Below are 15499 nucleotides of genomic sequence, written 5' to 3'. Positions count from 1 at the left end.
GTAAGCAAGCTGGCTTTGTCTGTTCTATACCTGATTTCTGATACTCACAGAAAGAAGCAGAAAGGCCTCTTTGAGAGATCTTCTCATTTTCTTTTCCTCACATTGGATTTTAAGGCCTCCTATGCCATTATGTATATGCCCAAAATTATTGGGAGTCACGTATAAGTGGTGTAACCAACACATAATGAGGTTACTTAGCAAAATCATTTCATTCCTTTGAAATCCTTTTGTATAGTTGGAGATGTATATCGGAGCTATATTTGCCACAGAAATCATAAAAAGACTGCTTCTTGTAATGTATGCATGGAAACTGGCAAACTAAAGATATATTGAACTGGTCTTTTGCCTCAGAGTCTCCACTATTGTTATTGTGTTCAGAGATTTATGGATGTAGGAAAGAATCTTGAATTTCTCCTAAGAAACTTAATTAACATAATAGTTTTGATGATAATTATACATTTTAATTCTTAGTGTCATTTAAATAAATACTTAGTAGTATCATGAAAAGGAATCAATATATAATTGATCTATGTATTTAAATACTTTTATATTTTATGTTAATACAATTATATAAAATAAGATATAAATAACAGGATTCAAGTTCTAGACAACTAGGCTTCAAGAATGGTTACCACTATTTAATGGAAGGATGATAGGAAAAAAGGATGGAAGAGAAGAAGAGGTAGCCATGCTTTAAATGTGTTTATTGGTCCATGCATATCCAGAATCTAACCTTACACTTAGAATTGTGCCTTTGCTTTCAGGGTGCTCAGTAACCATTTAGAAATGAATAATTATGTCTTAGGGTGTTGCCCAAGAACTGTTGGAAATGAAAATCAAGAGAATCTCAAGAACAGGAAAAAGAGGGAACAGAATGTGATCATGCACAGTGCTAGGGAATGGAGGAAAGTACAGATCGTCACCATCTGTTACAGAAGGAAAGCACATTTGGTTGCTTTTTTTATGTAAAGAAAATCTTTGCTTATAGGATCATGATTAATATTGCCAAAAAACTGTTTACTGTGATCCAAATATTTAAATTGCTGTATGTCTTCATTCTTTGGACAATGTCCCAATGAAATATTTCAACCATGTGCCCTTTACAGGGTTAAACCCTCACATACGTTCTGGTTTATGTATCCTTGCTGGATCTGTTTGTCATTGCGCTTTCACTCTGGAAAAAGTCCACCGTGAAGGCCTGAGCATCCCATCATTTGCAGGGAGAGAGAGAGTTGTGTATCTGCCTCTGTTTGTGGTGAAGAAGTTAATCCTGAAATAATGGAATGAGGAATGACTTCCAAACTTTGATAGAACAAACAAGGAGCAGACCACCTCTGTATTGTCAGAGGAGACCCACATCATGCTGCAATCATGCAGATGAAAATTACTCAGATGTCTGAGAAATTTGAGCGACATCCTGAATTCTATTAAGTAGTGCCCTATTGTGCATACCAAGCAGCAACTCACATATTCCCCAGCAATGATCTGCCGTGGCTGCTTTATCACTTGAGGGAGACTCCGCTGTCTTCTTGAGTTTGCTGGGTGGTATTTTGGTAATGAACCTACTTATTTTTTCTATGAATTTTTGTTGTTCTAATGTTGAAGCGTGTTGAAAAATAAACAACATGCCCAATAGCCATTCCAAGTGCAACTCACAGCCATTGCTGAGTATGGCAATCAGGGTGCGAGAAACAATGTCCGCTATTTCTCAGTTCTGCTTCCCGTGTAGCCTCAGGTATTCTTGTGGCTTTCTTAGGGTGCAGTTTGGAACATGGTTATTGACAAGCATTTCCTTTCCTCACACTAATATCAAACAATGTACTTACTTGATGATGAATGCTTCTCTTGGAGTCCCGGGTATTTCTTTTGCTGGTGTTTGTTTTTCTGTATGATCCTGTAGAATTCCATCAGTTGTTCAGCTTTCAACCTGTTTTTGGATTTCTTCAGCCTGTCACTGGGGAAGTGTAAATGAGCCCTGAAATACCTTGGTGCTATTTAGAACAAGGCACCTGTGGTTATTTTGTTTGTTGGCTGATGATTAGTGGAACATGACACTTTGATTTTTTTTATCCTTTTAGTCATAAAAATGTGCTTATTCTATGACATATAGGAGAATATGAAAAAAAAAGATCCCAGTTCAGGCGCAGCTGCTGCCTAATGATATGTGGCTAAGAAGGAAGAAGGTGGCATTTTGTAACAGTTTCATGGTTTCGTTTTCATTGGCCTTGACTGTTGAAATTTTCCAAAAGGCCATTTACAACTGTTGCACAGGGGTGAAGTATTTCAAGTTTAATTGCCTTCTATGGCATTAATTTAAAGAAGCTGGTCACTGGTTGATACTATTCTGTGAAAATGTGCAAATCATGTAGCAGTGGATTGTGTCTTGGTAGTCAAAAATGCTTGAATTTGAAATGATATATGTATGTAAGGTGCTTGAACAAGCACCAGGTTTGTTTTTCATTACTAATGATAACCTAAACGTGTTTTCGAATTCTTGCCATTGCTGAAATTAAACTCTGGTAATCATATGTCACCAGAAAAAATTAGATTATATGAATAAAATGCACTAAGCATTGTAATTATATTATAAATATTAAAAACCAATGATCTTGAGGGGATTTAAACAAATATTTAAACTGGCTCCTTGTACTACTCAGGCTGTGTTCTTTTGTCTTGAAGCGTCCCTGAAATGGGATGAATGTGTGTTTCCACTTCTTGAACTGTGAAAATAATCATTTTCAATCTTGTATATGACTCCTTGCTTTTTTTACTATTTTGCTTATAACAAAGGACAGCTAAGCAATCTGAGCAATTTTCTCCCCATTACTAGCATGTTTTTTCAAGATTTGTTTTTTATGGTGAAGGATGTTTAGTTTAGGTAGATGTATTTTAACTGAAACATGGTGAGACCCCTAGTCAAATGGAATGGAGTTAGTTAATTATGATAAGCTTGGATTTTAATATAAATGTTGCCTATACAGAGATAAAACTTCATTTTAGATAGCAATAAAAAGTATAAACAAATGTGTATCAACAGTTAAAACCTCTAATCAGGCACTAGTAGCTGATGTTTGTGAAAAAGAGACAGAATTTTAATTTCTTGTTATGATAGCCCACTGTTATTCAACCTAAACTAAACAGTTTGGAATAAAGGGATTTAATAGACTTTAGTAGAAGTATCTTAAGTACTGCCATGGATATTCACAAGCTGGTTCTTAAAACACAACACTCAAACGTTGGGATGCTCTTTGAGAAACATGAAGTATCAGTAAATGAAGCTTAAAATAATTTACATAAATCAGATGGCATCTTGTACTCGATTTTATTGTAAACCAATTGAGGCAGGGGCCAAAGGTTAAAGTTTTGAAAGAAAAACTTAGGCTTTTCTCTTATAATACAATCTCTTAATCTTTCCTCCCCCTAGACCTCCCCTAAGGGAGTTTATTCGGCATAAGCAACAGAATCCCTAATTCCCAGAACGCCAGTATACACCATAGTGTCATTATTTGGAGATTCTGTACCATGAAGATAGAATTCCTTGATTTGTGTGGCTATCAGAGATAAAAGTCCTTATACTGCAGTTTCATATAGAGAATTTTGGTATTAAATTGTGGATCTTCATTAGCTGAAATTTTAACTGACCAGATTCCACTTAGCAGAGGGCAAGAGCAACCTTTCTAACTGACCATATTTCATGCATCAGTCGTGGATGTGACTGGCCAGGTAGCAAAAAGGGGGAAAGGTGGAGGCGAAGAGAATTAAGATAAGCTCTGGCAGCTCAATTCACTGCTTGTGGCTCTAGAGGGGTTTAAAGTTACATCTTCAGTTCCCTGTAGAAGGCTTTGGTAGGTAACAGAACTGTGTATTTCTCATGGCCCTCAATACAAAATGCTGCCTTCTGAAAAACCTGTAGAAATTAGAAGATCAATACGTTGGTACCCTGAGGTCAACCTCTTACTAGGTAATCCAGAGCAGCTGGGTCCCCCAACTGCCCCCACAGCCTGTATCTGTGGTGCTTTTCAGTATTGATTAAGTGGTTGTTTGTTCATTAATTCAACAAAAGTATGTTAACCACTGGGTATATGCCAACAGTGGGGGTCACCTAGAAGAAACTAGATAGAAACCATCTCTTGTCTTAAGTAGTCTAACAAGGAAAGTAAAGATAATCCCAGGGCTGAGGGGAAGTGTTGAATTCCATAACAGAAGTAGGAGAACAATCTATGAATTCCAAGGGATTCCGGAAGTGAGATGGGCTGCTTCTGATAGGAGGCTAGCTTTCAGAGCAGGAGGGAGTGGAGGGGCCAGGTTTGTGCGTGTGGCCATAGATAGTTCATGATACCCCAGATTTGCAATTCCCATAACTCTTTTCTCTCAGATTCACTCTAACAATGAAAACCAAGCTCACCAGCCTAAATCACTGGTCTCCATATCTTCCAAGGCCCAATTTCCTACTTCCAGTATCAAACCATCACACTGCACCCTAACTCTGAGGGCACAACTATGGTGGGTAAGATGTATTCTGTCTTTTCCTTCCCACCCTAATCTCCACCTCCTAACATTCATGATGCATCTCCCACTTGTATTCTTGAAATCTTCCCTGCACCAACCTTCCTCTAAAAGTAGTGCCCTTTATTGTTTTTCTTGGGTTGGATCCATTTAAAAGGCACTGTACTCACATCAGGCTGGAAAATGCAGATTGATTTTGTAGTTCTAGTTCAAGAGACTGAAGAATTCTCAGGGTTAATATACTGCCGCTATGGTTCAAATGTGTCCCCCAAAGTTTATGAATTGGAAACTTAATCCCCAATGCAACTACTGGGGGGTGGGGCCTCCTGGGAAGCACGGAGGCCGTGAGGGCTCTGCTTTCATGAAAAGATTAACACAGCTATAAATAGGGCTTGAGGGAAGGAACTTGCTGTCTTTTTCACTCTTCAGCCAGGTGAGAACTCGATGTTTGTCCTCCCTTACCATTCTACCTTCCCCCATGTAAGGATATGGTGAAAAGGCCTACACTAGATGTCAGTGCCTTGATCTTGAGCTTCTCCAGCCACCAAAACTGTAAGTAAGAAACAAATTTAAGACAAAATGTGCTAAGTCAAGTGCCCTGGTATGTCCTCTGCCATAGTCAGCATGCTGGGAAGATGCCCTTCATGTTCACAATGTGGCTGCAGCAGCTCCAACCATCACAAGGAGACATAACTGCATCCAATGTCTTATAGTGTGTCTCTATTTTAGGGAGGAATTCTTGCCCATTCCTAAACCCTTAGGGAAGGGAAATTGGGATTCTAGTATTTTTATCTGTTATATTGGGAGGCAAATTCTGCCAGTAGAGGAGAAGGTAGGTGTTAGAGTAGAGGAGAAATGACTGGTCAATACTCAAAAAATCGTGTCCACCAATGGTAGTTGGTGCTCTGTTCCTTTACTTTCTCCTTTCTAACCCTTTCGTGCCAGTGAACTGATCTAGTCAAAGTCAGCAGCAGCTTCCAACCAGCCAAATCCAATGGCCATTTATCTGTTATCTTGTTTGGCCTCTTGGCTGCATCATCATAGAGACAACTTCCTCCAGAAAGTGCTGTCTCGTTTTCGGGGACACCAAGCACCTCTCTTTGTGGCCATTCTTTCTCAATCTTTCTTTCTCTTCCTCCCTTGCTGGATTGACCTCCATAAGCTAAGGTACCTCAGAGATTTCCGTGGAAGTTGCTCTATTCATCTAAGGGGAGGATGTAGAGATTTCATCCAGTCCCTCGGTTTGTTGTTGTTGTTGTTGTTGTTGTTTTCGGACAGGCAGAGTGGACAGTGAGAGAGAGAAAGACAGACAGAAACGTCTTCCTTTTCCATTGGTTCACCCCCCAATGGCCATGCGGCAGGCGCACCGCGCTGATCCGAAGCCAGGAGCCAGGTGCTTCTCCTGGTATCCCATGGGGTGCAGGGCCCAAGCACTTGGGCCATCCTCCACTGCCCTCCCTGGCCACAGCAGAGAGCTGGCCTGGAAGAGGGGCAACCAGGACAGAATCCGGCGCCCCGACCAGGACTAGAACCAGGTGTGCCGGCGCCGCAGGAGGAGGATTAGCCTGTTAAGCCATGGCGCCGGCTAGTCCCTCGGTTTTAAAATTCATCTTTGGACAAGTAGTTCCCATTTTGTATCTCCAGCCCGAATGTCTCCCTCAGAGTTCCAGTCTGAATATCCAGCTACCAGTTTGGTGTCTCTATTTGAACATAGAATCTTAATATTGGCGTGGTCAAAAAAAGTATGCTTGAGTCCTACCTCCACCTGCTTTGCCACCATGAACCCAGCTACATTTTCTTTTTTCCCACACTTAGCAAGCATGAGTCAGCAAAGCCTGTTGGCTTGACCTCCAAAATTTATCTTTAATTTGACCACTCTTTCTGTATTCCCACCTTTACTGTTAGAATGGTCCTGGAACCAGTCTGTCCATTTCCTCTTCTACAGTTTGTCCCCTATAGATCAACCTAAGTGACTTTGAAAGGTCATCAATCAAACCATGTTGTTTTTTGCTTAAAACTATGCTGCAATTTCCTATTGCTGAGAATAAATCAAAACAGTGTACATTGGTTTCCAAGACAGCCTAAGTCTGCCTCTACAACCACACTGCTTCCTGCTTCCCCTCTAATTTCCTCTTGTTTCTGGCACACTGGCCTTTCTTTCCTCTTACTTCCTCAGATAGCCCTCCTTTGGGCTCTTCTAAGTAGCTCCCTCTTACAACACATTTACTGTCCTGTCACCATATAGTATTGTCTGCACAACACTTGTCATTACACGTTCATTTCTTTGTCCATTTGTTTATGATCTCTTCTGTTCTCTATTCCGGCATAGTGTCTCCTTTTTCTATCTGATTTATTCCTCAATTTGCAAAACCCAGAACAGGGCTGGTATTCAACAAAAATTTGGTGAATGACTGTGAGTGCCCATTTGAGAGATAAGGAAATTGAGGTCTGGACTACCAGTCTCATTTCTGTTTTCTCCTAGGAAGTCCCCTGCCATCTCCCTGCTCTTCTTCTTCCCTCCTAAACTACACCTCATTCTTGTAGACCAGGGTTGGCAAGCTACAGTCTGTAGACCAAAGCCAGAGCCTGGCCTACATTATAAATGAATATTTATTGGAATATAACCATACCCATCTGTTGCATATTACCTATGCCTACCTAGTTTGGCACAAAAACATCAGAACTAAGTAGTTGTGGCAGAGATAAAGCCCAAGAAGCCAAAAATATTTAGTATTTACTAACATAGAGGCATCTTTGTTGCATGCCTCCCTGTCCTAAGGAGTTTAATGCTCCTTCTGTTAGGTTCCCATAACCTTAATGCTTACTCTTATCCTAGCATTTGTATCACTTGGTAATGCAATTTACTATAGGACTTTTATACCTTCTCCACTAAGTAGGAAGCACATCAAGATCCCATTGTTATTCATTGTTTATCCCCAGTGCTTAGCAGTGTCTGGAACATAGTAGGTACTGAATAAATATTTGCACAAGTGTTTGTCTGAGTGAATAGATGTTTGAGTGAATTTATAAATGTTTGAGTTGAGAAGGGACAGAGAGAGCAGAGAGAGTTGAGGGACCCATCTGCCAAGGAGCAGTGGTAGACCAGATATATGATTTCTGCTTTTGTCACCCTTTCCACTCTGATCATTGCTTTTATAGTCTTTGGCACTCAGAAAAATTCATCTAATTGGCTAGAAAGTTATTAACCTAAACTCGACTGTTACCAAACTGTACAAAGCCACTGCTGTGAATCTATGTTAGCATAGAGGCTAAGGTATCAGACTCTGCGCTCAGATATGCTGGAATCCTGTGTCTGCCATTTGTTAATCATGTGTACATGAACAAGTTAAATATCTCTATTTGTTTTCATTTATAAATTTGAAAAAGCATAATACTCATAGTGTTGCTGTGAAGAAATCATTCATGAAAAGTATTTAGCTCAATGTCTGGTGCACAGCAAGCAATCAATACCTGGTAGTTGTTACTATGATTCATTCAAAGATAGTTTGATACTAGTGATTTTTACCAACACTTAGGTACTGTCCATAGGTGAGAGGACATAACATTCTTCGTTGTAAGAAGTGGTCAGCCCAGTGAAATGGATCAGTGTATAAACTCTGGAGCCAAACTCCAGCCTGTATTCAAATCCCAACTCAACCGCTAACTAGTTATGTGACCTTGTGCAGTTTCTTCACCACCCTGTGCCTCACTTTCTTCATCTGTAAAAGAGGTTAATAATAGGCCCCATTGTTCTGAGAAATAAGTGAAGTGATACACGTAGAATGCTTACAACTGTTTACTTTGTTGTTTTATATTAGGGAAATTAAAATTGCATGTTAGTTGAAATTTGAAGTGGAGAATGAGGGAGTAGCAAGCCGTTGGGCATATAAGCCTATAATTCAGATTTTAATTATTCAGTGCCCAGATCTTTCCCTTACTGAAAATGCTTATTGATCATTTAAAACAAAATACCCCAAGCATTACATACATAATTCCCCTGACCTTGCTATAACACATGAAAATAATGATCACCCAAAGAAAGGTGATCTCCAACTTACAATGGTAAAACTTAAGATATGGATTGATGGTGCAGAAGAAATATGTATGCAGTAGAAACCATAATTCACATTCTGAATCTTGATCTTGTGTTGAGCTACCACTGTGCAGTACAATCCTGTCCAGCGATGCTGGGTGTTGGCAGTGAGCACACTTCCCATTCAGTCCCATGACCACACATGGGAACAGTGTACTGTGCTGAAAGCTAGGATGTTTGGTAGGTGAGGTAGAGTCAATGCATCTTAGACTTACGATATTTCCAACCTGTGATGATAACTCCATCATAAGTGGAGGAGCATTTGTGTCTGCAAATACTGCCCGTCCATCATGGCCAGCTCTGTCAGGAACATGATTTTCATTAATTCTCCAAATTGCCTAAATCAAAACATTTCATTCTTTATAGCTGTGTATAAGAGTCCACAGTGACTAAATTAAATTACACTTGTTTTGTTACATAGCGTTCTGATGTGTAACAGACTATCAGAGGAAGGATCTTTACAAGGAAAACTTTATAATATTGTTAAAATTGTTACTGTGTGACCTATTTAGACCGCTCAGATTCTTCTTGTTGTAGACGGCATAATTAAATTTTAAATGGAACATGATAAAGAAATTATACTGGTGATCTCTAGAGATTTTGATACCCTATTTGGCTCTTTATAAGAGTATAGCAAAGACATACTTTAAAATTTAATAAAGGCCTGCCCTAATTTTTTCCTTTTAGATTTTCCTTATCTGCTTCATAATTCAAGGCTATATTCCAAGATCCATAAGTGCTACCTGAAATAAATGATCAAAATAAAAATTCTTAAAAGCACATTTATCCCAATTTGAGATTTCTATTATTTGCACATGAGAGCTTTCGTGTAGCAGTTGGACTCCTTTAAGATAAAACCTGCCATTTCCTGAATTTGTCACCGTAGAGAATTGGGGCTTTATTCATTCTGTCTGTGGAAGCATTCATATCGTCAGAGTTTACAGAGCAAAGGGGTAGAAAATGGTTTCAGTGTAAGATATAATTTTACAATTAGGATTCCTGATTTGCTATGTAAAAGTGGTACTTCTTGAGAGGAGTAAAGGGAAAAACACACACACACACACACACACACACACATACATATACATGGAGCCTTCTGGAAGAAGAGCCAATGAGAAACAGAGAATTCCTGGCTTGAGCATCCCAAGAGCCACTGGGGTAAATAATATTGTTTGATAACCTTTGTTATTCATTTTCTTTTGTATTTAAAGGGACATAACCAAGATAAAATTCCATGTTTAATGTAATTTCCTTATACTTACTTAATAACATCCTGTAGTATAATCCACCCCTGTGCTAGGTGAAAAGCCTTACTTTCTCCCCTGAAGGGTTTCAGATTTTGCTGTTCACCGAGCTGTGACAATAGAATAGGCGGGAAAATTTCTCTTCCCCTTCGGGGTTGCTTTGTTTTTATGCCTTCTTAAACATTTGCTTCCGTTGATGTTTAGAATTGCCAAGTTACCAACAGCATATAAATTAGTAAAATTTATTCTCATTTAGATTTAGACCATTTTAAACCTTGTAAGGGGTTTCTTTTCAGATTAGGTTTTGTTGGTGGTTCTATTATGTATTGTCCTTTTCTTTCTTTCTGGCAAATATACAGATTTCCTTTTGGGTCCAAACCACTCAAGCATCCTGTGTTGTTTCATTTTTCAAATAAGCAGCATTAAACTCACCAAACACTATATAAACCAAGCTGAAGCAGTGACACAAGACAACTCTGAAAATCAATTCACCATTTATCTGACTGTTTATCCTTTACCCTCTATTTGTCGTGTTTTGTGGAGTGTACCTTTAAGGGGTAATACCTACCTATATAAAGCTTTCTTTTTAAAAAAAGATTTATTTATTTTATTTGAAAGGGAGAGTGAGAGGCAGAGAGAGAGGGAACTTCCATCCACTAGCTCATTCCCCCAAATGGCCACAAGGGCCAGGGCTGGGCCCCGCTAAAACCAGGAGCCAGGAGCTTCTTCTGGGTCTCCCATGTGGGTGCAGGAGCCCAAGGACTTAGACTGTCTTCCCTGCTTTCCCAGGCACATTATTAGACAACTGGATCAGAAGTGGAGCAGCTAGGAATCACACCAGTGCCCATATGGGATGCTGGCACTGCAGGCAGCAGCTTAACCTGCTATACTCACAGCACGCCATTCCCTATGTAGAGTGTTCTAAAGAGAAACCATAATTGGGAACAGAATTGTTCAAGAAATAGGTAGGCCGGCGCCGCGGCTCACTAGGCTAATCCTCCGCCTAGCGGCGCCGGCACACCGGGTTCTAGTCCCAGTCGGGGCGCCGGATTCTGTCCCGGTTGCCCCTCTTCCAGGCCAGCTCTCTGCTGTGGCCAGGGAGTGCAGTGGAGGATGGCCCAGGTGCTTGGGCCCTGCACCCCATGGGAGACCAGGAAAAGCACCTGGCTCCTGGCTCCTGCCATCGGATTAGCGCGGTGCGCTGGCCGCAGCGCGCCACCCGCGGCCGCGGAAGCCATTGGAGGGTGAACCAACGGCAAAGGAAGACCTTTCTCTCTGTCTCTCTCTCTCACTGTCCACTCTGCCTGTCAAAAAAAAAAAGAAAAAGAAATAGGTAGAAATTCTACTTTGCGATCCTTTGAGATCTTCCATCTGCCCTAGGCTTGTAGAACTCAGGCTAGCATCTACAATAGTGACACCTGGTGGCTTCTTATCCATTACAGAGCAGCGAAGCCCCCTCTCCACAATAAAGGAAAATCATGCCTAAATTGGGTTTTCAATGAAATGGGTTTTTATTTATGTCTGCCATTTAAAAAAAAAACAAATTAATAACAAAAGTGTGTAGGCATATAAATGATGGAACACTGAAATGAGTATATTGGGATTAGCCATAGTAGTCTGTTAAATCAGTATTACCAGTTTCATCACTGAGCACTCATAAGAGCAAGGAAATATATGAGGTCCTACAGAGGATACAAGATAAAATGATCCTAGCCTTTAAACACTAAAAGAGTCCATTAAAAACACCAAATTCATAGAAACAGAGAGTACAAGGGTATCCCAGGGACCAACATGGGGGAGCAGCCAATCATAGGGAGATAGATGTTGGTCAAAAGACACAGTTTCACAGCCATTGCTGTGGTGTAGCAGGTAAACTTCCGCCTGCAACACTGGCATCCCATATGGGTTCCACTTGGAGTCCTGGCTGCTCCACTTCCCATCCAGCTCTCTGCTATGGCCTGGGAAATTAGTAGAAGATGGCCCATGTCAGCTCCGGCCATTGCAGCCAATTGGGGAGTGAACTAGCAGATGGAAGGCCTCTCTCTCCTCTCTCTATGTAACTCTGGCTTTCAAATAAATATATAAATCTTAAAAAAGAGAGAGAGAGAGTTTCAGTTGGACAGGAGGGAAAAGCATCAGGTCTTTTGTACAACATGCTGATTATAGTTAATGACAATGTATTTTATACTTGAATATTTCTTTATATTAGTCTTATTTGTTTACTTCTCTGAAAAGCAGAGTGACAAAGAAGCAACAGAAAAAGAGAGATATCTTCCTTCCACCGTTTACGCCACAAATGCCCACAGTAGTCACAGGCAGGAGCCAAGAACTCCATCCAGGTCTTCCACCACAGTGGCAGGAACCCAAGCCCTTAGGTGATCCCTGCTGCCTCCAAGAGCCTTAGCAGGAAGCTAGATCAGAAGTGGAGGTTGGGCCAGCACCACGGCTCACTTGGCTAATCCTCCGCCTGCGGCACCAGCACCCCTGTCCTAGTCCTGGTTGGGGCACCGGATTCTGCCCCGGTTGCTCCTCTTCCAGTCCAGCTCTCTGCTGTGGCCAGGGAAGGCAGTGGAGGATGGCCCAGGTGCTTGGGCCCTGTGCCCACATGGGAGACCAGGAGGAAACACCTGGCTCCTGGCTTCGAATCAGCGCGGTGCGCCTGCCGCAATAGCCATTGGGGGGGGGGGGGTGTGAACCAACAGAAAAAGGAAGACCTTTCTCTCTGTCTCTCTCTAACTCTGCCTGTCAAAAGCCCATGAGAGTATTTCAGGCATGGAAAGCCAAGACACTCTGGCAAAAGATCTCTGTGAGTGAGATCTCAGTGGAAAGAACAGGTCTTCAAAGAAGGAGGTACCTTTCTCTGAAGGGAGGAGAGAACCTCCACTTTGACTATGACCTTGTCTAAACAAGATAAGAGTCGGAGAACTCAAGGGGCTTCCATAGCCTTGGAAACTCATGACTGGAGCATAGGGAGATTACTGATGCCATAGACAGGAGTGTCAATTGGTAAAGTCAACAACAGGAGTCACTGTGCACTTACTCCTCATGTAGGATCTCTGTCCTTAATGTGCTGTGCATTGAGATTTAATGCTATAACGAGTACTCAAACAATATATTTCACCTTGTGTTTCTATGGGGGTGCAAACTGTTGAAATCTTTACTTAATGCATACTAAACTGATCCTCTGTAAAAAAAAAAAAAAAAAAAAAGAAACTATCAACTCCCAACTTGACTCTCACTGGGATTAAACATGACAATAGGTCTGATCTGATTTCATCATCATTAAAAAAAATCATCTATTATTTTTCACTTTATGTTTCTGTGTGGGAGCAAACTGTTGAAATCCTTACTTAATGTATACTAAGCTGATCTTCTGTATATTAAGATAATCGAAAATGAATCTTGATGTGAATGGAAGGGGAGAGGGAGTGGGAAAGGGGAGGGTTGTGGGTGGGAGGGATGGTATGGGGGGGAAGCCATAGTAATCCATTATTCGTACTTTGGAAACGTATATTCATTAAATAAAAGTTAAAAAAAAAAAAAAAGTAGAGGTTGGACTCCATTCCAGACACTCTGATATGGGGTGCAAGTGTCCTAAACAGCAATTTAACCAGTTGTGCCACAGTCCTATCCCCTGGAATATTTTTGAGTAGATTTTAGACATTCTCATCACAAAAAGTATAAATGAGGTGATGGACATGTTAATTAACTTGATTTCAACATTCCACAGCATATCTGCATGTGTGTGTTTATCAAAACAACCTGTTTTACACTGTAAATATATACAGTTTTGTGGTATCAGTTTAAAAATAAAAATTAATTAAATATAATTAATATATAAACATAAAATATTTGATAAATATAAATATTTCAATATAATATAAATGTTATAAATATATAGTATAGATTATAAATATAAATAAATATACATATAAATAAATCAACACATTCCCTTTTTCTTAAGAAAAAGCCACTGCAGGTGGCAGCTTTACCTGCTACACCACAGCATCGGCCCCCAATATATTCTAAAAGTAGAAAATTGAATTATATAGTAGGAGAAAGCACATTCTTCCTTACCATAAAATCTGTCACATAAGAAAAAATATTGTATTAATTACATTAAGCACCATTTAAATTAACCTGATATATAGGTGCTGGGGAGAAAGAGCATTTTTATATGGCTGTTAGAAAAACATCACACTGGATTATATCTACTGGGAAAAGAAAAGACAGTTACAAAACAAAGAGCAAGGTAGTGTCCTGATATGGAGGTTCAGCCAGCTGGTTTCACCCATATGGTTTGCTGAAATAATTAAAAATGAGCTTAGAAAAGCAGGTAGATGCCAGATTGCAAAGCTTTAGGATGATCGAAGAGTTTTGCTTTGGCTTTCTCTGTTTGGTTTTCAGTAGGCCGTGGGTGCTATTATAGCCTGATAAAGTTGTGCTTCAAAGGGTATTTGGGCAGGGTTAACCTGATGGTGTCCTGCACCATGCATCATGATGGAAACAGCCATCTCTCTCTGAGGACTGGAACCAAGTCCATTCTGCTCACCTGTCTGTCCTGAGCATTATCAATGTGACTACAACATACAGTAGGTACTCACCTAAGTGTCACTGAATTAATTAGTAAATGGTTCCAGTGAAGGTAATGGAGGCAGGAACTATACCGTTGTAGAAACAAAAAAATAAATCATTGATTACAGAAAATATCAGGAAAAGCAAATCAGTACTTAATGGTAGCTTTGGGATCCGCAAGGAGGGAAGGCCTATACTTCTGGAATGGAGAGTCCCTACCTGTACTTCCAGGGAAGAAAAGTCCTTGTCAAGGTCCCCGCGGGTGCCTAAAGGTCAACCAATGAGATTCAGACCCGCCCCAACACCTTGTATCTATGAAAGGAACCTTCCCAACCTCTGACGTGCGACTTCCCCGGCCCCTGCTCTGTTGCTCTGTTGGGACCGGTGAACCTCGCCCGGGAGCGGAATCCCAGTAAAAGCTTGTGAATTAATTGATTTGTCTGCCTGCGAAGATTTGTTACGCACCAGACACCTTGCACTTAAACTCAGGCTGTGGAGGAGGCAGCAGTCCACATTCACTCAAGCTCCCAGTTTGGGAGAGGCACTGACAGAACCAAGGAAATCTGGAGGAAAAGCTGGGTGAGAATATGAGTTGTTCAGGACTGAGTCTGAGATGCGGGCTTGAGGATGGAGGTTGAGGGTGAGCTGTGAGCAGAGGGTGGAGTCCTGAGCTTTCACTAACAAAGCACCTTGGGTGCTGTTTAGACACAGGTTAGGCTGGAGCGACTTTCTACATACCACTGGGTTTTGCAGCTGTCTTTTCACAGCATGGTGACATTTCTTGCCACATTAGGCAAGAAGCAAATTCAATAAAGGGTCCTTCAGGGCAAATGATGTTGATGTAAAAATAAATATAATGTTCACATGGCTTCTAATTCATTCTGGAAGGTTCTCAAGAGAAAAAGGAAGAAAGAGTTTCTCTGGAGTGACTTCTTTATACGCGTAGCTTCTCTTTTGATTGCCCACCCCAAGTGCCATCCTTCCCCTGACATTCACTATGGAAATTTGCTGCATGACACCAGCCCAGGAGATAGGTTTGCACCAGAAAATGCGTACGCTGCTTGTTCTAGTTTGGCCTTTC

General features: G+C 40.8%; 1 protein-coding gene and 1 long non-coding RNA gene across 16 annotated transcripts in view; both read left to right on the top strand.

Annotated features, from left to right (window-relative positions):
* Window positions 1-15499, top strand: part of CELF2 (CUGBP Elav-like family member 2) — a 931997-nt gene that overhangs the window by 473492 nt on the left and 443006 nt on the right. The window lies entirely within an intron of this gene.
* On the top strand, window positions 7-12594 carry LOC138845008 (uncharacterized). Its single transcript, XR_011381575.1, has 2 exons — window positions 7-10808; window positions 11177-12594. It is a non-coding gene; the product is annotated as an uncharacterized lncRNA (long non-coding RNA).

This window comes from Oryctolagus cuniculus, chromosome 13 (genome assembly GCF_964237555.1).
Source record: "Oryctolagus cuniculus chromosome 13, mOryCun1.1, whole genome shotgun sequence".
Taxonomy (NCBI): Eukaryota; Metazoa; Chordata; class Mammalia; order Lagomorpha; family Leporidae; genus Oryctolagus; species Oryctolagus cuniculus.
The sequence above is the reverse complement of the archived record's forward strand: the minus strand, read 5'-3'. Positions and strand labels throughout refer to the sequence as shown.